The sequence below is a fragment of the Heterodontus francisci genome, chromosome 7 (genome assembly GCF_036365525.1).
Source record: "Heterodontus francisci isolate sHetFra1 chromosome 7, sHetFra1.hap1, whole genome shotgun sequence".
Lineage (NCBI taxonomy): Eukaryota > Metazoa > Chordata > Chondrichthyes > Heterodontiformes > Heterodontidae > Heterodontus > Heterodontus francisci.
This window is the reverse complement of record NC_090377.1, coordinates 37,611,142-37,635,298: the sequence shown is the minus strand read 5'-3', so window position 1 is coordinate 37,635,298 and position 24,157 is coordinate 37,611,142. Positions and strand designations below refer to the sequence as shown.

At 42.6% G+C, this 24,157-nt stretch overlaps 1 protein-coding gene across 4 annotated transcripts in view; it reads right to left on the bottom strand.

The window, feature by feature from the left end:
- LOC137371926 (low-density lipoprotein receptor-related protein 1-like) overlaps positions 1-24,157 on the bottom strand; it is a 1,827,029-nt gene that overhangs the window by 937,352 nt on the left and 865,520 nt on the right. The gene's annotated exons all lie outside the window — the stretch shown is intronic.

Here is a 24,157-nt window from a genome sequence, read left to right as displayed (position 1 = left end):
TATGTTCAGCACCTTTTCTCTGCAGTTTATCACTCTCCACCCACATCCCCCTTCCATGCTCCAACCCTACTTCCTTCCGCCCCAGGAAAAAACTATCCCCCAACACAGTTACAACTGCACCTTCAGTCCCAGCTGTCAAGACATTGGCCCTCCATTCGCAACAACATTTCTGCAGTTACTAATTTGCTCAACTGCACCATCACCTTCATCTTTAATGCCCTAGTCCCCAATAAAACCATGACTCCCCTCAGCCTGGCCTTTCCCCCGTACAGCCCTCATTTCTGCTCCCTTAAGTCCAAGGGATGCAGACTTGAAAGGACATGGCAGACAACTGGTTTAGCCATCCACCGCCAGATCTGGTTGGACCACATAAAGCACTATCAGGTCCTGCTCTCGTCTGTGAAAACTGCTCACTATTCCAGAATCATCCTGGAATGTAAAGATAATCCCCTGACATCTTTTCTCGACTGCAAACCATCTTCTTAAACGCCTCTCCCCTACCTCCTCCAACCTTACCTCCAACAGTAAGTGCGAGGTGTTCATGGACCCTTTTGTCGCTAAGATCAAGACCATCTGATCAACTACCTCTGCCATGACGCTCCCTTCCACTAACCCACTGGACCAAACTTAATTTAAAGCTCCCCCATGCCCTAGCCCTGAACTTGTAACTTTCTCTAGTTTCTCTCCTATCTTCCCCCATGCCCACCCTGAGCTCATCTTGACCATGAGTCCCAACTCCTGCTCCCTTGACCCTACTCCCCCTAAAGTATTTACAACCCAACTTGCCCTTGGTCCCAATGTTAACTGATATTTTTAATGGTTCTAACTCCTGAGATGTTGTCCCTCTCTCCTTTTAAATCAGCCATGATCACCCTCTCCTCAAAAAAAGCCTTGATCCCACTATCCTTGCAAACCACCATCCCATCTCTAAACTCCCTTTCCTCGCCAAAGTTCGTGAACATGTGACCTTCCAAATCCATTCCCATCTTTCCCAGAACTTCATGTTTAAATTTCTCCAATCAGGCTTTTGCTCCTGCCCCTGTCTGAAATAGCTTTTATTAATGTCACAAATGACATCCCATGTGACTATGACAAAGGTAAACTATCCCTCCTTGGCCTTCTCGTTCTATCTGCAGCCTCTGACATGGTTAACACCATCTTCCTCCAATGCCTCTCCACTGTCATTCAGCTAGGTGGGACTGCTCTCACCTGGTTCCATTCTTATCCATCTAATTATATCCAGACTATCACTTGCAATGGCTTCTCTTCCTGCACCCACACCATTACTTCTGGTGTCCTGCAAGGATCTATCCTTGGCCCCCTCCTATTTCTCATCTACATGCTGCTCCTTGGCAACACCATCTGAAAGCACAGCATTGGTTTTCACATGCACACTGACAACACCCAGCTCTACCTCACTGCCATCTCTCTCGACTCCTCCACTGTTGCTAAATTATCAGACTGCTTATCTGACATCCTGTACTGGATGAGCAGAAATCTCCAATTAAATATTGGGAAGACTGCAGCCATTGTTTTCGGTCTACCACAAACTCCATTCCCTAGATACTGACTCCATCCCTCTCCCTGGCAATGGCCTGAGACTAAACCAGTCTGTTCGCAACCTTAGTTTCATATTTCACACCGAGATGAGCTCCCAACTGCATATTTGCACCATCACTAAGACCATCTAGATACACATTAGAATTAGAATTAGAATTAGAACATTACAGCGCAGTACAGGCCCTTCGGCCCTCGATGTTGCGCCGACCTGTGAAACCATCTGACCTACACTATTCCATTTTCATCCATGTGTCTATCCAATGTCCACTTAAATGCCCTTAAAGTTGGCGAATCTACTACTGCTGCAGGCAGGGCGTTCCACGCCCTTACTACTCTCTGAGTAAAGAAACTACCTCTCACATCTGTCCTATATCTATCACCCCTCAACTTGAAGCTATGTCCCCTCGTGTTTGCCATCACCATCCGAGGAAAAAGACGCTCACTATCCACCCTATCTAACCCTCTGATTATCTATAACATCGCCCAACTTTGCCTCTGTCTCAGCCCATCTGCTGCTGAAACCCTCATTCATGGCATTGTTATCTCTAGACTTGACTATTCCAACACATTCCTGGATAGTCTCTCACATTCTACTCTCTGTAAACTTGAGGTCATCCAAAACGCTGCTGCTGCCCATGTCTTAACTCGCACCAAGTCTGGCTCATCCAATACCCTTGTGCTCACTGACCTACATTGGCTCTGGGTCAAGCAATGCCTTGATTTTAAAATTCTCATCCTGGTTTTCAAATGCCTCCATGGCATCAGCCCTCCCTATCTCCGTAATCTCCTCCATCCCCACAACCCTCTGAGATATCTGCACTCATCTAATTCTGGCTCTTGAACATCCCTGATTTTAATTGGTGGCTGCGCCTTCAGTTGCTGAGGCCCTAAGCTTTGGATTCCCCTCCCTTCACCTCTCTGTCTCTCTTTTGTCCTTTAAGACACTCCTTAAAACCTACATCATGTGGCCAAGCTTTTGGTCATCTGACCTAATATCTCCTTTTGTAGCTCAGTGTCATATTTTGTTTTGTAATGCTCCTGTGAAGCACCCTGGGACATTTTGTTATGTTAAATGTGCTATATAAATATAAGTTGTTATTGATAAATACTATCTTTCAGAACATTTACATATCTTATCCCAATTATTTTAAATAAATCATTGTAAAAACAATGCAGCTTTGTTATATTGTATTGTTTATATTTTATTTCATATTGATAATGCCTGTTTAATACAATGGAATAATTTTCCACCGCAACCTCCCCTCCCCCCACCCCACTCCGACTGGTGTCTGGGTGGCTGGCTAGCAGGACACTTCTGCCAGTCACCCGATGGTCTTGACAGAGGGCTAGGTCTGGGAACGTTCTAAGTTGCCATAATAGTAGGTGGTCTGGTTGGCCTCAGAGGTGGAAGAAGGAAGATCCAGAGACTACAATTCCTGGGGAGGGGTTGGGGTGGAGAGGTGACAGTTACAGAAGTAGCCTAGGCTGCTGATGTAGAATCTTGTGTCAGGCTCTTCTGCAGCTGGAATGCCAGCAGATACTGAGCAAGGTGTGCTTTGTGCGCGCTCCACCCAGTAATGTCCTAAAATTACAATCGGCATAATATGCATCTCATAGGATCGTGATAAGTATAATAAAAGAACCTACTGCCTGACTGAAGTGGGCACTCAGATAGTCCAGTGGTAGGTCGTGGGGTAGATAGGGATAACCAGACCGTCAGCTCGAACAGAATCCCCCATTTTCAAGCTGCTACCGCACAGTTTTTGCCAGGTACTAGGCCTCAAAATCACTCCAGCCCAAAAGGGCCAAATTTGAAAAAGTTTTTTTTCATTTCATGATCGAAAAGCTTGAGCTACATTCTTTGCCCAGCTTTAAAAGTGTTAATTCATTTAAACTTTTATATTAGAGATTCCAATATGTTTCATATTAGTATTAATTACCAGGCACCTTTTTATATATGTGTTTAAGATAGCTGTCTTTCATAGTATGTTCCAAAGAAAATGGCACTCTTAACAGTGTGGTTCTAAAGTCAGAAATCTCTAGGTTCAGAGCTCAAATTATCCTATGACACCCTATTTAGCCTCCTCTCCAAAAAAACTCTAATTATGTAAGGCTGTCCAAAAATACTTTACACTTTTATGAAGGAGTAAACTTCCTGGCTGATGGACTTAGTACGCAACCCATTTTATCTTGTCTGCACTAAACATTCATTTACTGAAACAGAAAATATTAAAATTGCTCTGCAGCTCCAAACTCAAGATTATAAATTATGCTCTTATAAATAAAACAGCCGTACAAATGTTGTCAGCAATGCTTTCAGTCAATTTATGCTTAAATAAATTACACTTTGGTACCAAAGTCTGGTTCATGTGACAAGGCCTTTTTTTCTTTTTAGGGATTATTTTAAGAAGGAAAGAGAAAATCTTTAGCACAAGAATGACAAAAAAAAAATCAACAAAATGTAAAATAAAATTTCCAAGACGATAAACAGCAATTAACTTAAAAATTTATCACTAAGGAATGGAAGATAACATGGACAAATGGTAGGAGCATTAAAAAATCATCTTTTAAGCAGAAATTGAAAGCAAAAACAGGTGAAGGGAAAATAGCTACTCGAAATTGGCAGGAATGCAACAAGTTTGTGAAGGGTTTGGAGAATGATTGTTTTTTATTTAAGTAGATTCATTTAAATAGATTTTGTGTTTATTGAACAGTGATCAACTCTGTTCTTGTCTGTGCAGTATAACGAAGAAACATAAAAAGTATGATTTCTTGCTCTTATTTGTAATTCCGAAAGGTTAGAATGTAACTTTATCATCTCCGTGACAATCAACCAAACAAAAATGGTGTTCTCATAACCTTTCATGTGTTATTTGGACTAATAAATATGCATCAACTGCCGAGTGCTGACATTTGTGGGTGAATAACTGCATGGTTAATTCAAGGGTAAATATATTGTTCTGGACCATAAACACATCATTACTGCACACAAGACATGTGAACTGTAGGTAATTGGTATCATTTATCTAAATATGTTCAGCCAAGAAGTGCACATTTATTATAACTTTTGTTATACATCTAGGCAATTAACCAAATTTATTGGGAGGATCTGAATTCCCTCTTCATTTTAGCAGCATTACAATATGTCATGGAAATTTCCACTGAATAAAGAACGAGATCAATATGTGAAAAATTTCAAGCGATGCTTCAAAGAAAAAGTTTATCACTGCAACCAAAATCTAGTGATTGAACTAATATTCAGTTAAACTGCATTTAATTGGTTCTGCACTCATTACCTCACCAACATATTGCTTAACGTATCTCATTTTTGATGATGATGGCTGTAAACTTTCTCAGTGTTAGGTAAGGTGCTTATACACCAATTTGAAAGAAAAGTTATGTCTGCCACTTGATTGTTGAGGAAATTACTCACAAAAACATTTGCATTTCACCTGTTACAAACGCTGAACTAAGTCATATGTAGAAGCAAATGAGTAGCTCAGCCCCCAAGAGAGGTGTGCGTGAAAATGGCACAACCTTTTACAACCTTTCTACAGACTCCATTCTTCAGCTGAACATGAGGGGAGTGCCTTAGTTGCAGCCTCAGGGTAACTCAACATTTATGATCTTGTTCTAGCTGCGCTGAGCACAACTGCACACAAGATTCCGTCCCTTTTCTATCTCTTCGTCATCTCGAGGTGGTCATGTTCATTCCTTCTCCCTTTCTGTCATTCCTATCTGCAGGTCCACAACAGCCATGGCTTCTCTAATGGGAGAAGCGTACCCTGAGGAAGAGGAGAAGCCAGACCTGAGCCCATTCTTCCCAATGGTGCACGATATAAAAGTTCTGGAGGAGCAGAGTAGACACCAGACATGGTTTAGTTACAGAGCCAGCGAATTGACCCTAACCAGTCCACCTCTGTCCCAACCCACATCCCCCTTCAAGTTTTCTTTTTACTGCTGGCACTTGCTTTCTCCCTCCCAGGCAACAGCTCAGGGAGTTGCAACAAGAGGGATATAGAGGAAGTGCCACCAGCTGATTCATCAAGCATGGAGAAACCATATAGGCCAGGATGTGCCCTTTCTGAGTAGAAGCTGAGAAGGCGGCTGTTAATAGCTTCAGAGTTATGTGACCTAGACTCATGAGCACGCACTTCAAAAGGATGATGATTATGTTGTTGTAGTCAATCACTGCATAAACATCTTCTGTATTATCAGTCTTTGGATGGCTTTTGAAGCTATGAAAGATAATTGTCCAAGTGGTGATCTTCCTGATGTGCTGGGGCCTGTGCCTCCTTTTCCTCATATTGAGGTACTTGTTGAACTGGAGGCTTTCTTGACATGTAAACATGTGTCGGGTGCATTTGTCTCTGAGGTGCGTATTGCAGAACTCCATCAGATCGTTCTAGGTAGTAAAATCTGCTCTTGACTCCTAAAATCCTCTCCACAACAAACCTTGTTGCAGCATGAGCCACATTGTATGTCTTTCTGACTGGGTTCTCAGTTGCCACAGTGGAGTCATGAGCCATTGCATTATGGGCTATGCTTTATCTCTCAAGATCCCTCCATTCACATGTTGACCACATATAAGACTAAATGCTAGGCATTGATCTTTCAGTTTGCATCACAGAAAATCTGTACATTGAGTAACTGAAATCCCTGCCTGCTCAAATAATGAAAAATGTTGTTCTGTTGGTGCCTTCAGTACCATATGGGTGATATCTGTGGCATGCTGAATCGCATAGAATTCCTTGTCTCTCTCTATGCTGCCTAAATGTATCTGTGACCAGTTGAATGTGACTTAGCCGAGGTTACCCAGATTCCTTGGAAAGATCCAAAGCAAAAAAAAGTCAGGACAGTCCTTTCATAGCCAATGTCAGAGGAGTTCTGCTGGTGGAGAGGCTGCAGATCTTCACACAAAAGGCAGCACAGATGTGCAATGGCAGCCTTAGAGAATTGCACAAAAATCCTCCAAGAGATGACTGAAGGTCCTGTATTGCCTATACACACACTGTAGAGGGTCTTGGCTGGTGGGCTGCTGGTTTCTGCCATGCTACTTTATTATCCACTTCCACACGTTGCTGCTCCTCCTCCTTCTCCATCATAAGGACAGAATGACAACAACAACTAATTGCATTTATATCGTGCCTTTAACATAGTAAAACATTTCAAGGTGCTTCACAGGAGAGTTATCAAACAAAATTTTACATCAACCAAATAGGAGACAATAGAACAAATGACAAAGTCTGGCCAACAAGGTTTTAAGGAGCATCTTAAAAGAGGAGATAGAGTGAAAGAGACGGAGAGGCTTAGGAAGGGGAATTCCAAAGCTTAGGACCGAGACAGCTGTAGACCCGGTTGGCATAGAAAAGTATTCCCATAGGAAATGCCATACTTTCTCCAAAGTTGTTCTGAGTGTGTGGGGTATAGAAGAATGAGGGTCCAAAAAATGGTGAGACTCTAGCATTATGGAAGATAAATTGCAAGCCTTAGAAAGCAGAAAAATAGGTTGAAAAGAGGTTCTGTGAAGCCAGAAATCCACATTCAATGTTGGTTATCTTCAGTGCTGTCAAACTTCCCATATCTGCCGAAAGCAGGCAACTGCAGTAGCAGCTGTCCCAGTTATATATATGTGCATGTTATCAAGAATGCAGCAAGAAGCTGTTGTCCACAGCACCACCAATGACTGGCACACGTATGCAATTTAGCTCTTCAGGGTTTAATTGGGCGGATACTGAAATCAGCTAAAACAAATGAGGAAATTCTCGTTTTGCACTTAAGTGATGCATAGATTGCCTTGAAGTGAAAATTTCCTCAATCTTCTTGAGCGCAAGATTGGTGTAATAATGGCTTTTAAATGCTAAAGATAGCAAAGCTATTTAGGGCCACTATTTTTTCACCCATTGCTGTTCATAGTTTTTTTTTCAAAGATCTACAATCAAAATAATGTTTTATACTTCACCTCTTCTGTGTAACAGCCTGACTAAAGGCAGAAAAAACTGGCACTGAAGAGAAAGGACAACAGACACAGCATTAAAAATCTTTCATTGCTGCTATGGGCATTTTATTGATTCATGTAAGAATTTGTTTTTAGTCCGACAGAATGCAACAATCCTGAAATGCAACTGGCATGGTTAGTTTTATGTTTATATTCTCTGCAGTACCCTCCCAAATCTATTAAGGAATATTAAAAAACAACCAATAAATAATTGTTGGACATTCATAATCAGTTATAAGCTATTAAATGTTATACACTTTGTCTATATAAATAAACGATACTGGATTTCACATAGGGAGTTATTGAGATTAGCTGACATAAATATTCAGCCTGAGGTCGATCTTTACTATGGTTGGTTGTATTGCAGCACTGATGTATTCAAGTGAATTTAAAGCAAATAGCTACATGATTACTTGGTCAATACAGTGCCCACAGCAACAAGGGCAGCTTTATAACATTTATTTTTTAACTACAGTCTTCACTTCTGATGGCCTCTGCTATTATCTTAAATGGAGGACAAGTTTGAAAAAAAGGTATCAGAAAGATTTGTATTTCTAAAGGACCTCATCAAGTCTCTTAGAAGCATTCCAAAGCATTTAACACATAGTAAATTACTTTGAAGAAGAATGATTATTGTGATGTTGATGAATAGGGCAACCAATTTGAGCTAAGCCGGATCGAAAAAACAGGAACTGCATGAGCGACCAGTAATTCTGATGAAAGGTCAATGACCTGAAATGTTAACTCTGTTTCCCTCTCCATAGATGCTGTCTGACCTGCTGAGTATTTCCAGCATTTTCTGTTTTTATTTCAGATCATCAGCAACCATAGCTTTTACTTTTGGACTTGTTTATTCTATTCTTATATGGTTTTGGTGGAGGAAGGAAAGTGCCTCTAAAAATACAGAGGTCTCTCAGTGCTGTATTGAAACTCCAGCCTTGTCTATGTACTCAAATCCTGGGTAAAATTTGAACTGCAACTTTCTCACCCAGAGGCAAGAGTTCTATTAACTCAGTTATATTGACATTATTGAAACTGGTGAAATTAACAAAGATCAGTTTATCAAATGGACAAAGATCTTCAAAGTCTCCCAAGCATGGCTAATCTGAGTAACATTTCAGTACAATATTACAATGGCTGATAATTGGTGGTGAGTATCAAATAATAGAACTGCTAGAATTAGAGATAGGGGTTAAACAAAGTATGGGATGACATAATTGTCATGCATACACAGTTAAAGTGCAATTACTATGAATTTCATTGCAGTCAGAAATCAAACAAGATAATATTTTTAATGAAATAACTATTATTTTTGAAAAGACATTGTTAATTTTGAAAACATTGGCAATTTTATGGTGGAGAAGAAGAAAATGAAAAGTCACATGTTTTAGTTTCACTTAATTTATCATGAGGCTTCTTTTTTAAAATGGACATAAACTTGTGACATTCATCTGCTAATAACACAGTATGCAATGCTGCAGAAGTGTATTCAAGACAAAAAACAAAAAAAACTCATGAATCTCCTTTAGGTAGGACACAATGGGTTAGAAATTGGCTTATTCCAATTCTCGGGCATGGGGGTCGCAACTTGTGATATGCCTGCGCCAGGTCAGTTGGAGGTGGGCAGCACATAGATTTGGTGCTGCCACCTCATTACCATGATCGTAGCATGGGGCCAAGCACCTGCTGCGCTGCTGTCTGACTCTGCAGGGGGCCAAGAAGCTTTGAGTTAATAGCACATGATGCAGCCAGCCTACTCTTCTTAAAGGAAGTCTGTCCCCTTCAAAGGGAAGCTGTACTGAATAATATTGTTGCAATATAAAACATGAAAACGGAACACCAAGGCAGAGAGTGGGTTTCAGGGTGACAGGTGCGACACTGGAGGCCTTACTGGTGGAGGTAGGAAGAAGGAGAGATACACGGCTTTGCAAGGGTCAGGAAGCCCTCAAGAACCACCTTCCGAAGAGAGTGGGAGCAAGTGGCCAGGTAGATCAATCACTGATGTCTGGACCAAAGAACTTGGCAGCAGTGCCAAAAGAAGTCTAATGGCTTCACATGGATGGTCAAGGCCAGTGAATGTATCTTCACATGACATTTCCAACCCAACACATCATCAACCTCTCATGCTGCTCAATGCACCACATCCCCATCACTCATCCATCAGCACTCCCTGGCACTCAGGAATCATGCCTAACATCCAGATACTCCACTTCATCCTTACACACTTATCAACGCTGCCTCACACGCAGTTCTCGCTGCCTCTAAATACCTCCAGATATTCAGCTGTGGCAGGTACATCCCACAAGCACAGTGCAAAACAATCACTGACATTCTGCACTCTTCTTTAAGGGTAAGGTGGCACACAGTAGAAGGGAGCAGAACAGAACCAGCAGGGACAAGGATGCCTGCATTTCCTGAGACCTTTGGAGGAGATGGTTGTCCACATCATATGGCCATCTGTGACAGAACCCATGGCATCCGGCAGCATTGAAAACATTGAGGATGATACCATGTTCCTGCTTTATGTCCCTTCTCAACTCCCTGCACACCCTCATTCTGCTATCTGGCATAATAAGGAAGCTGCTGATGGTGTGACCATGGACATCTAACTTCTCACCCCATACCCCTTCCCTCACACCAACCTTCCCCTTCTGATTTTCTGTTTTCAGATACCTAATAAAGGCCACCTGCCCAGCGACAGCACACCCAGGAGGAAGAGAGGGCAACAGCACAGCACTGATGAGGAGTCCCAATTACTTGATCTGACAATCGCAGCCACAAGCTCACATACTGGGACTGCATGTACCTTGAAGGCCCGTAGAGTTGGGATTAGAACATGGTGAGCCATCAGGAACAAGTGGGCGACACCCCAGGTCAGGGGTTAAGGATGGTCTCTTTGCCAGCTCCACAGACAGCGAGGTCACTGCTGTGGAGGACTCAGATAACAGCTTCAGGGAAGCATATAGGAGTGCACTGATGGGCATGCGAGGCAAGATGCTGGGAACATTGGATGGCCTCCCTCCTCTACTGTCAGGTAGCACAGAGGAGTTCTAGAGAGCATCACACAGAGCTGTCCTCTTCACTGCCTCTGCTCCAACTCCTTATCCTGTTGCAGACCCAGAGGCACTGCATTGCAGCCGCCATATCTATTGCAGCCTTTGAGTGAACAGGTCACAAATCTTTTGATCTCCCTGTGGAGGCAGCAACATTCCCTGCAAAATCCAGGAACTCACCACAATACCCCCAGAAACACTCCACAGTACTTCCAGAGACTCTTCAATAGCAGAAGCTATTTAAAATGGTCTAACCTGTAAGTTGAGTGCTTGCCCTTTGAGTAACATTTGTGCTGGGAACCTCTTGCAGATGAGCGCTTATTTGGTAAGTGACAAGTGAATTTGTCCAATGGACCTGCATGATCCAAATTTGGAAGTTTGCATCACATCAGTGGAAGGGCTGAGTGACATCATGATAGCAACACTTCACATGCTTCTGGAACATGTGGGGGATGCCCGTACAAGTGCCATCCTCAGCATGGGGTGCTGTGTGGGCCACACCAGAATCAACTGGAGATTCAGTGCGCCCCACTCAGTGGGCATTGGGTTTCTGTAGTCCCATTTCCAGCAGTGCTATGGATCCTAATTTTGCACCAGCACTTTTTTTTTTCGCTCAAGGTGCAAAGTTTCAGTGCATTTCTATGCCATCTACTGTGTGTGGGGAGCATAATAGTTATTCATTATCGCAGTTTGCAGGAAATAACATTTCCATGAAACCTATTGATGAGAACTGCATTTGTATTTTGTTATTTATCATTGTGGTTGATGTTTTCACTTTTGTCTTGCCTTTTTGTATACAATGCTATGAAGAAAATAAAGAGAATAATTCTGCCATAACGTTTTTCTATTACAAATTTCATTGAAAGATACCTCTGATTGCTTTGATGAAATTCTATTTTGTTATCAAATCAAATCAGTTCACATTATATTTCTCCATCAAATCTAAATCTGGTGAATGAAACATTTACAGAAAATCCTGGAAAAAAAACATGTAAGTTCTAGCCTCATCAGGACAAATGAAGCTTACATTTCTGAAAAGCAGCCTTTGCAAAAGCTGCCTGAGCAGTGGAAACTGAAAGTTATAAAATGCTGGATATTTCATATGGACTAGGTTTCTCAAACATCCTGCAGGATGTAAATGGAAATTCACAAAAGGTAAATTCAAAACTGATACATCAGGGAGGCCTTAAAGAGTGACAACTGTTACCATTAATCTAGCAGACAGGATGGTAAAGGTAAACATGTTGGAAATGTTCAAAATGCAGCTGGATGCTCTGATGGCAAATTTCAGGTACAAGAGGGATGAGATTTGATGGGACATATGTCCTTTCTTTGTCCCTGTATTATGAAGCAAGTTTGACAAAAAGCATACATTATCACATTAAAGATGTTGCAAAGTTTCAAGATAATCCCACTATTTTACTAAGAGTAGGAATAAGACTAAGAGTAAGTGCACACAGAGGTCCCCATAGATATATTTATTTAACCTGTTTATTGATTGCATGATTCTGTTTAAAGGTATAATTTATTTAATGTGATTGTGGTTAGATAAATGTTTTCTTACTCCAATATCTCTGCATCTTTGTTTTATTTAAATTGTATTTACTTATGTTACCTATAATACTGGATTGGATCAAACAACCTGATATCGAGTGACATTGTTTTGCTCCAAGCTGATTTGTATTCAGAAAAAGGTGAGAAATTCTTCTGCCACTTTGACTATGTCAGTGTGACCTTTCTCAATCCCTTCTATTCACTCTTTCCCAGTCTGTCTTCTGCCACTTACTGTTATTTATTTACAGCACAATCTCCTATTGCTTGTCATTGTTTGTCCAATTGTCAAAATCCCACCAGCACTTTGCACTGGCTATGGTGAAAGCAGATATTACATCCTAAAATATACATAAAATCTATATATTAGATTTCTTGTAAAGGGCACACACTTTCTGTTTACAAACTTTACTCTATGTTGTTGCAAATTTTGGTCATGATTTTCTGTCAGTAAGAATACTTGGCATCAGGTGGCAGGACTATATCTCCAACACAGAAGTCCTTGAAGCGGCCAACATCCCCAGCTTATACACACTACTGAGTCAGCGGCGCTTGAGATGGCTTGGCCATGTGAGCCGCATGGAAGATGGCAGGATCCCCAAAGACACATTGTACAGCGAGCTCGCCACTGGTATCAGACCCACCGGCCGTCCATGTCTCCGTTATAAAGACGTCTGCAAACGCGACATGAAATCGTGTGACATTGATCACAAGTCGTGGGAGTCAGTTGCCAGCATTCGCCAGAGCTGGCGGGCAGCCATAAAGACAGGGCTAAATTGTGGCGAGTCGAAGAGACTTAGTAGTTGGCAGGAAAAAAGACAGAGGCGCAAGGGGAGAGCCAACTGTGCAACAGCCCCAACAAACAAATTTCTCTGCAGCACCTGTGGAAGAGCCTGTCACTCCAGAATTGGCCTTTATAGCCACTCCAGGCGCTGCTTCACAAACCACTGACCACCTCCAGGCGCGTATCCATTGTCTCTCGAGATAAGGAGGCCCAAAAGATTCAGTATTGTAAACTACTGTGCTAACATTTTCTATTTGATTTTAATATGTCAACTGTCACAAATTAGTTTAAGGCTCTGGGCACGTGGTGAGTCTATGAACCAAACCTCAGAAATCTCTCTTCCAATTCTCATGCACTTTCATTTTAAAAGCTGACTTAAATTAACTGACCATTGGCAATGCCATCAGCAGTTTTCCAGTAACTATACAATTTTAAAGAACAAAAATGGAAAAGTGACGTCCAAGTAATTTTGTCGAAGCACCATCAGCAACGAGGTTTAATTTCTATGATGAGTTAACTATCCAGACGTGGTTGATTTTTAATGTTTTCAGGTATCAAAAACAAATTTGGTGGCAAGGAAATTTCAGTTCACACTTTTTTTTCATTTATGTGTTAACAATGCATCACATTTTAATGACTGACATTTGAGAATAAATTGTTTGATCATCAATACCTTATTTAATTTGGCACTCATATATGTAAAAAGGGGTTGATGAGTAATTCTTACCACTGCAGGAGTTGTTTTAGTCTGGAGTTCCACATCATTTCCTTTCAATTTGAACAGCTACATCTCCTCAAATAAGACAAAGAGTTCACTGTTATATTTTTGGACCTTTTCCACTCTCCTGACTCTAGATTTTGCCAATATATTTTAGATTATTCACACAGTTGAATCAATTTTCCATGGCTTTCAGAGTATTTCCTTAGACCCGATGGCCCCAAATGCGAATAGGGCAGGTGAATAGCTAAAATGGTGGTCACAGTAGGGGATGGTTCACAATGTGAATGTGATAGCTTCCAGACCAACACCTAACTTACTTACCAGAAAACTCGTCTAGGAGAGCAACCTGCTTGTGGCAGGTGGAAGGCTACGTTAAAATCAAAGTTTGCAGCTCAATGGTGCCATCGGTGTTCCAATGCCATTTTAACTAAAACATTGGCAAATCTGCCAGAGAACACTGGCAGGACATCGATGTTGGAATCACATGCAGTATGGGGCGCTTTCAGCAGTTGAACAGTGTTGACTGCAGTTTTGAGAATAAAACTGTTTCACAAAGTTAGTAATCACAAAAAAAAATGAATAAGAAAAGTATTTGCAGGTTTTACTCAGGGTACAAAAATGAAACTATTTATTTGACAGCAATTAACCCGTGTGATTTAAAGGATTGTACCTGTCATTTTCATTTCTCCTGCTAACTCACCCTGTTACATAATTTTTATCAAATGTCACTGCCTAAAAATTATGGTTCTGCTCAGCTGCTGTTGAAACCTGTCCAAGCCTCTTTATTGACTGAAGAGTCACAGTGTTGTGGCTGTCTTTCAAATTCGACTTCACGTTCTGGCAAGTACTGCTGCTGTGATTACTCAGGTACAAACCAGCAGCAGTAGGGCTTTCCATAAGAACACAAGAACATAGGAAACAAGAGCAGGAGCCAGCCATGTGGTCCATTGAGCCTGCTCCACCACTCAATAAGATCATGGCTGAACTTGTAAATCAACTCCACTGTTCCACCCTATTCCCATACTCCTGGATTCCCTTAGTGCCCAAAAATCCATCCGTTTTTGTCTTGAATATATCCGTGGCCATCTGGGATAGAGAATTCCAAAGATTCTCAGCCCTCTGAGTGAAGAAATTTCTCTTCATCTCAGTCCTAAATGACCAGCCCCTTATCCTGAGACTACCACTAATTCTAGACTCTCCAGGAGAAATGGCCTCTCAGCATCTACCCTATTAAGTCCACTATGAATGTTACACATTTCAATGAGATGACGTCTTATTCTTCTAAATTCCAGAGAATATAGGCCTATTCTACTCAATTGGAAAGACCTCTCATCCCAGGAATCAATCTAGTGATCATTCATTGCACCCCCTCCAAGGCAAGTATATCCTTCCTTAGGTAAGGAGATGAACAGTGCACTCAATATTCCAGGTGTCGTCTCACCAAAGCCCTATATATTTGTAACAATACTTACTAATTCTTATATTCCAACCCCTTTGCAATAAAGGTTAACTTAATATTTGTGTAGTATACTGTATTAAACTGCCTTATTGTATGGTAATAAATTCTGTACACTGCCTCTCTGCTGCCCTCTCTGTTGGGAAGTGTAAATAAAGTCCAACATGGCTGCTCCCAGTAAAGACCTCATGGTAGTTTTACTCTGAATACACAAACATGGCGACAAGGTGATTGGATTGATATTTTTTTACATTTCATTCGAGAGGTTACAGTCTGAAGAACATTCTGACACACTTTTTGGAACTCCCAAAGTCAATTTTGAGAAAATTTGAGCGATTTGAAAGACTGCTACGTATATGTTTAGTTTAGTTTAGAGATACAGCACTGAAACAGGCCCTTCGGCCCACCGTGTCTGTGCCGAACATCAACCACCCATTTATACTAATCCGACACTAATCCCATATTCCTACCAAACATCCCCACCTGTCCCTATATTTCCCTACCACCTACCTATACTAGTGACAATTTATAATGGCCAATTTACCTATCAACCTGCAAGTCTTTTGGCTTGTGGGAGGAAACCGGAGCACCCGGAGAAAACCCACGCAGACACAGGGAGAACTTGCAAACTCCACACAGGCAGTACCCGGAATCGAACCCGGGTCCCTGGAGCTGTGAGGCTGCGGTGCTAACTACTGCGCCACTGTGCCGCCCTAATATCTGCAATTCATCTTCAGCTACAACTCTGTGAGCATGTAATTTTAAAAATATGGCACTAAAGACATATTTTGGGACAATGGGGGAATTTAACCCTAACAAATAGGGCTGGTGTAATTATGAATGAAGGTTACACATTTGGCTACAAGCTAATAAAACCCTAGATGAGCTTAAAGTGAAAGACTTCCTCAACATGATGAGGCCAGATGCATCTGAGGTGCTGTTTCACCAATGTTAGTTTAGTTTTAGTTTAGAGATACAGCACTGAAACAGGCCCTTCGGTCCACCGAGTCTGTGCCGACCATCAACCACCCATCCATACTAATCCTACACTCATCCCATATTCCTACCACATCCCCACCTGTCCCCATATTTCCCTACCACCTACCTATACTAGGGGCAATTTATAATGGCCAATTAACCTATCAACATGCAAGTATTTTGGCATGTGGGAGGAAACCGGAGCACCCGGAGGAAACCCACGCAGACACAGGGAGAACTTGCAAACTCCACACAGGCAGTACCCAGAATTGAACCCGGGTCGCTGGAGCTGTGAGGCTGCGGTGCTAACCACTGCGCCACTGTGCCGCCACGAGACCCCAGTACTGTGGACTATTTTGAATTAAATTAGATTCTGGACTTGTATTATGTCTCGACTAAGAAGGAAATTGCACTGAGTTACATTTCTTGAAAGGAAGCACTTGCCAAATGAGTCTATTTCAGATTATATCCTTAAATTTAAAAAAATTTCTCATCGCTGTGGATATGGTGCCAACTTCGAAGTCAACATTTGAGACACGTTCATTGGCGGTCTAAAGTACAGTAAAGTCCAGGCCAAGCTTTTGAGTAAAGGCAATAAGCTGATGTGGAAGGAGGCCTGCGATGAGGCCACCGCCATGGAAATGACAGGAAGAGGTCGCTGCAAATTGCAAGGAAGTTCTTTTCCTGAGTGGGTAGGGGAGGTCCACCGGATTTCAGCAGGAACCAGGCCAGACAAGCCAAATTCACAGACTCAGAGTCAGAAATTTAGATACTATTGTTGCCATGGTAGCCACTAACCATCCAAATGCTCCCATTTCCAGTCAAAGTGCTATGCCTTTGGAAAAGTCAGTCATATCCTGACAGCATGCAGGATTAGAGGAAACAGTAATGCTCCAGATTGCGGACCAGCTCCAGGTCACAGCGATGCATCAGGTTGAGGTTGTGGTAGACCGAAAGCTAGTTCAGGATCCTGGAAGTCCTTAAATGCGCATATGGTAGATAAGGAAACAGAAGTTGATGTTATCAAGCAGAAGATCAAGAGTTGTACTCAATCAGACAGCAAGAAAAACAACATGTGGCAGTTAAGAGAAAAAGGGTTGAAGATATAATTCTAGCATCCACAGTAAAAATGAACGTTCCTTTTATCCCATGGTCAAACACAAAAAAAACCATGAGAATGAATACATGTCAATTCCTTTGAAGTGGAAGGTAAAGAGCATTTTGTTTTGGTCGCTAGGTATAGCAAGTGGATAAATGTTAAGTCTATGCTTAATACCACAAGTGCCAAAAATATTGAGCTTTTGAGAAGTTGGTTTACAATTTATGGGTTGCTTGAAAGAGGAAATATGATAACGGGAGAGCCAAGTTCCTACAGTTCCAAGTGAAAGTCAAGAAGAAAGCAAAAGTCACAAGAAAAACTGATAGTTTGCCAATATTACAGAATCGACCGGTAGAGCAAAGTGAATCAGGGTCTTTGATTGAGACAAATTAATTAATTTCAAAGTCCCAACCATGAAGTGGAGTTGGTAGTCAAAGTCAAAGTTTGAGATGTTGCGAGAGCAAAGTCAAGCTAATGAAAATTGAAGAAGATACCCAGACAGAAAGACAGTCGGCTGCATTTTATGTATGGTGCGGCCATAGGCTTTACTGCGTGGAACCGCCATGATATACGCGGTGGCTCATTTATATGGTCGGGGCGGACCATCCCCCCGATGACGTGCAGGGGTCCATACCTGACAACGGCATCAGGCGCCACTGCGCAGGCGCCAGTGCCATTTTTAAAGGGCTTCAAGCCCCATCCTTACAAATTAAAGGTTTAAAGGAAGAGTTCAATAAAATTTATTGAAAAAAATTACATACATGTTTCCAGCCCCTCTCCCACCCCCACAATAACCACACACTAATTCCTTGCACTCGCCCCCATCATAATACTTACCTGACCTTCCCCACCTTCTGCCCCCCTCCCCGCAAAGTTCACAAACTTTTAACTTTACCCTTTCCCACCATCCCCTGCACCAATCACATTAGTTTGGGCCCGCTCCCCCTACCCCCACACTGCAATACTTACATGCTCCGCACCACCCCCCCCCCCGCCCAACCAATGTGCCGCATCGGATCTCCGAATGGAGGTCCGAAGGTGCGGGAGCACCAGCCACCAGCAACAATATCGGAGTGGAACGGACAATGGAAGCGGGTAAGTCATTCATTCCTTAATTTGCATTTCTTTTCATATCTTAATTCTGCTCCCGTCGTCGAGCGGTGGGGGCGCCGCCACAAAGCCTTGCTGCCGCTGGCAATATCAGGCCGGGCTTTCTTGGCTTCGAGTCCCTTCGTGGACCTCTCCTAGAGCCATTTTCTACCACCCCCCCCTCCCCACAGCCCCCGACATAGGGGGGCCTATAAAATCTGCCCCAATGAAGCCAGAGAGGTTAATTGAAAGCGTGTAGGAAGGAAGAACACATAAGTTCTTTTTGTTTCTATTTTTTTTAACATGTAAGTTACTCTGAAAATATTGATTATGTATGTTTTCATTGTGATTACAGTAATAAAAGGAATGCAACCCAACCTGTTGAATGTAAGAATAAGTGACTAGTACTGCTTCTGTCCACTGTCAGAAGACTTCTGCCAAATCTAAAGCAGGGAGAACTGATCAGAAGAGTGCTGTTGATAAAAGTTTAGTGACTTGTTATCGCTGAAATGGCAACCACGTGGCACAGGCATGTCAGTACAGAAATGCCAAAAGCTTTAATTGCCAAAAGAAAGGCCAGACTGCAACTGCTTGCCGAGCGAATGCCTAAGCAAGAAAGAGAACTCCTTCTCATAGTAATGGAAAGCAGTAGCACAGTGACGTAATAAGAGTGGGGTTCACAATCTTGAAGTGAATCCAGAGTGCTTAAGCAAAGAGGAGCTAGGGTTGTACAGCATTTATGCCACTAGCAATCACTCAAATGAGAGACTTTTGTACAAAGGTGTTGGTCGATCAATTGTGCATCAACATGTGCATCGACATGGCTGCAGACTGCTCCATTATGAGTAGAGATATGTATGAGAACAAATTCACTGACATGCCTCTGAGAGCATAATTCATTTGAAAACCTACTCTGCTGAGGTGTTAGAAACGTGCAGACAAATAGACTGCAATGCCTAATATAAGGGCAAGCCCCTCAATTACCCATCATTGTAGTGAGATATGTCAACAAACCAACATTAAGGGGCAAAGACTGGTTTTGTAAGCTGACGTTAGACTGAAGCACGTTTTCCAAGTTAAGACAACCAAGAAGCTTGATCAGCTATTGAAGAGTTACAGAAACATTTTCGAGAATAGTTATGAAGGTATAACCGGTGAGAAAGCGGACATCTGAATTGGGCCTGATGCAAAACCAATATATTGCAAGGCTAGGCTGGTTTGCTATGCTCTCAAAACCCAGGTTGAAGAGGAACTAAAGAAGTTAGAGAGAAGTGGTATGCTTGTGAAAACTGATTACAGTGATTGAGCAACTCAAGTTGCAGTAGTGCCCAAGTCAGAAGAAACCGTAAGACTCAGGCCGGGATTTTACAGAGCTCCCGCCATCGGGCTCCGTGGTGGGGTTCCGGAAGATCATTCCAGCAGTGGCCCACCATGAAGTCTGATCTTCCTGGCAGTGGCGAGGCTCCATGGCGACCCCCGCCCCCAACCATCCCTGTCTGCTGGGCCACAGGATCCAGATTAACATATTCAAATTACCACTGTGCCTATATTTGAATAAAATTGACTCCAATCTTACAGTCGGGCCACGATCTTCTGAGCCTTCACTTTCCTGTTCGGGGAAAGCAGGTGCCGTCATGGTGGGGCAAAGTGGGGGGCGGGGGGGTGTGATGGAATATAGGTATAATAGGCTTAATTAGGTAGAATTTGGAAATAGAATATTATGCCTTTTAGAGTTAGGGATTGAATGGATGGTCAGTTTTTAGAACTCATTAACATTCCTCTTGAAGAAGGTATAAAATTTCAAGGTCCCTGTTATGAACAAGTGGGGAAATCCATTTGTGTGTCTGTTGCCAGGGAATTGCAAGATAAACACACACATTGAAATATCCTGTCAGTAACAGGTAGCAACAAACTTAATTGGTTTGTGCAGACAGGTCCGTTCTGGAGGTTGCTGTGGGGTACCATGGAAAGGGCAATTCACAATAAATGGAATGTACTCACAGGAACGAGAAAGGTTAAGTAAACACAATGATAAACATTTTGACCAGATAAAAGCTCACAACTTCGAATTATAGTAAAACATTAAGTGGAAATGGTAATTAAAGATATGGATTTTTAAAGGAACACAGGAAGATCATATAAATGCTGGAAGTCAGATGACACTTCAGAACTAGTGGAAAAATGAGAGGTTTTGAAAGCAAAGTTTTGGGCTCTTGTATCCTCAAACAACACTTCTCACCCCATGTCTTAAGCAGGCGATTTAAGGTAAAAGTTTACTTTAAATTTTGATGGATATTCTGGATATTCTAAGATAATTTTGCTGTAACATTAGCCAGGTTAAACTTTTGGATTCTATGTTAGAAATAAGAATACGTGTTACATCTCTCAGTAATATTTGATATTGTGATATATTTATCCACTTAAGAAGTTTGTTGCATGTTAAATTCTTTAATAAATCTATAAAAGTTAATAAATCGTCTCATGTAGTATTTTGTATACAACTACAAAAACCCCCTCTCAGTGTCTCTTTAAGTGGAGAGATACGTATTGAAGAGAGTTTCCCAGACCCTCATAATTTCTGGGATATTTATGACTTAGCCATAATATTAAAACAGGCTATCTGAAAGATGGTAATATTCTCTGTTGGTTTTCTTTCCTTGAGGGAAAGCTAGTACAATTCTTTGGAGCAAATAAGTGCATGCAAATTTGTCTGGTTTCAACTTGATTAAAGGAGATTTCTAGGGATGTACTCCTGATTTGGTTTAGTCCCTATGAGGGGTTAAAGTCATAAATCACTTCAGGGGAACCTCAGATTTTTAGTGCTGGGGGGGGGGGAGGTGTGGAGGGATCAGGGTCAAATTTTCATCATTAGTGTAGGGGATCTTGGGAAGGGGTGACCTCTGCACTTTATTCAGTTTGGCGGGGGGGGGGGGGAGGGGGGAGGGGAGGGGAGGGGGGCAAGGACAAGTGTGGAAGATAAGTGTTTTGGGGGGGGGGCGGCGCCCTTTAAAATGCGCCTGTGCCTGCGCACAGGCAGCTGATGCTATTGCTGGCATCAGAGAGCCCGCCCACTCCACGTGATTGGGTGGGGGCGGTGGCAGCCTGACCGGGTCAGTAGCATGGGTCTCCGCGAGGTAAATCCCTGCCATTTTTTTCGCCTGCTGCTGGGAATGGCGGAGGGTGGATAAAATCCAGCTCTATGTGGGGACTGCAAAGTCATAATCAACCAGGCAGTGGATGATGAGCAGTATCCACTACCAACCTCTGAAGATTTGTATGTGGAGTTAACTGGATCCAAGACATTCACAAAGTTGGATTTGTTACAGCTCAATGTGGATTGAGAGAGTCTACGGTATCTCCCTATAAACACACACATGGTGTTATATTCCGACATGAAACTGCAAAAATCTCCAAAAATCTTTCAAGCTACAATGGATAAGATTTTGCAAGGAGTGCCATGTTCCTTGTGTAATCAGGATGATGTGTTGATCATGACCACAACAGAGGAAGAGAACCTTCAAGTGTTGGATGAAGTGTTAAAAAGGCTCAATGATCACAATGTGAAGTTGAAAAAGATCAAGTGTGCCTTTGTGCAATCTGAGGTCGTGTACCTTGAAAATCAATGAAAAAGAACTACAGCCAGTGAAAGAGAACATTGAGGCAGGTGTCAATGCCCCAAAGCCGTAAGATATGTCCAAACTTAAATCTTTGCTAGGCACTACTACTCGCGATTTTTGACTGAGCTTGCAATGGTATTAGCTCCACGAGATGAGTTGTTGAAGAAAGATGTGAAATTGGAATGGTCTAAAGCACAAGATGTTTATGATGCATGTAAGGGAAGCTTGACTAGTGAAGCACTACTTGTTCATTATGACACAAGTTGTGACCTGAAGCTAGCATGTGATGCTTCAATCTATGGAGTTGGAGTAGCGAATGTCATGGATGATGGTCAAGAGAAGCCCATAGAATTAACGTCACATACCCTGACCAAGAGTGAACGTAACCACGCACAGATAGAAAAGGAAACGCTTGGAATCATCATCTGAATCAGAAGGTTTCACCAGTTTTTGTTGGTTAGAAACTTTGAGCTAGTTGCAGATCCTAAACACCCAGTAGCTATTCTGGATCCAAAGTCTGTAATATTGACAATGGCAGTGTCAAGGATGCAGTGGTGGGCTGTATTTCTCTCACAGTACAACTAATGTTTTTTTTAATTCATTCAAGGGATGTGCATGTCGCTGGCTAGGCCAGCATTTGTTGCCCATCTCTAATTGCCCTTGAGAAGGTGATGGTGAGCTGCCTTCTTGAACCGCTGCAGTCCATGTGGGGTAGGTACACCTGCAGTGCTGTAAGGAAGAGAGTTCCAGTTCACAGTGGCGCACTATAAGAATGGCTTGCATCCTGTGTGGATGCGCCGTCCCTGAGCCCCTGCGATATTACGTGCGGGGGGTTAATTGAAATAGAGGGGATGGAGTGGCCGCCCCGATGACGTAGAGGGCGCGGCCTCCGCGTCTCTGGCAACCGCTTCCAGTGCCACTGCGCAGGCGCTGATGCCATTTTTAAAAGGTTTTCAGCCCTTACAAAGAAGTTTAATTTTTAAAGGATATAAAATAAAAAGCTTTTTAATACATTTAAAAATAAGCGATGGAGGCCCTTCCCCAACCCCCCCAATGATCATTTCAGGCAATGAAATGACCATTGGTTGTTTGTTCCAATACCTGAAATTTCCCCCCCAACCACCAATCTTTTGCCCTTCAACTCCTTCCCACCATCCTCACATCCAATAAAAATTGATTTCCCCGCTCCTCCACCCCTCCTGCCCTGAAAATGTTATCACTCCCCCCACCCCTCCAGGTTCTCGCCCGGAACTCTGTACAGAGTTCCAAAGGCATGCGAAGGCTGAATGGTGGCCGTAATATTGGAGTGGGGCAGCTGCCGCCTGCAGTTAAGTTTATTTGCATATTTTAATTGTTCATTTTCATATGGTGATGAAGGGCCCGCCGCTAGGTGGTGGGGGAGGCCACACCGAGGTCCTGCTGCCGCCAGTAATATGTGGCAGGCCCTTCTTGGCGTCGCGAGTTGTGGCGGGCCTCTCCCCACGGCATTTTACCAGCCCCCACGGTGCAACCCGCGGCGTGAGGGGCCGGTAAAATTCAGCCGATGATGTTGAAGCTTTTCATCTTGCACTCATCTGGACAACTTCAAGAATACAAATGTAAGGGAAAACAACAACCAATAACAATTGCTACTGATGCAAGTCCCTATTTGGGTAGGAGCGGTTCCTTCACATGTTGTTACCAATGGGGATGGAAGGCCAATACAGTTTGCGTCAAAAGCGTTATCAAAGACTGAGTGGAAATACCCTTAGACAGAACACAAAGCTATAGCCATTGTGTTTGTGCTGAAAAAGTTTTACATGCATATATATGGATGCAAGTTCATGCTTATTATGGATAATAAACCGTTAACTGCTTTGCTAGAACCACACAAAGGATTACCAGTACTTTAGTTTAGTTTAGAGATACAGCACTGAAACAGGCCCTTCGGCCCACCGAGTCTGTGTCCACCATCAACCACCTATTTATACTAATCCTACACTAATCCCACATTCCTACCACAATCCCCACCACCTACCTATACTCGGGGCAATTTATAATGGCCAATTTACCTACCAACCTGCAAGTCTTTTGGCTTGAGGGAGGAAACCAGAGCACCCGGAGAAAACCCACGCAGAAACAGGGAGAACTTGCAAACTCCACACAGGCAGTACCCAGAATTGAACCCAGGTCGCTGGAGCTGTGAGGCTGCGGTGCTAACCACTGCGCCACTGTGCCACTTGCAACAGAGAGAATGCAAAAATGGGCAATA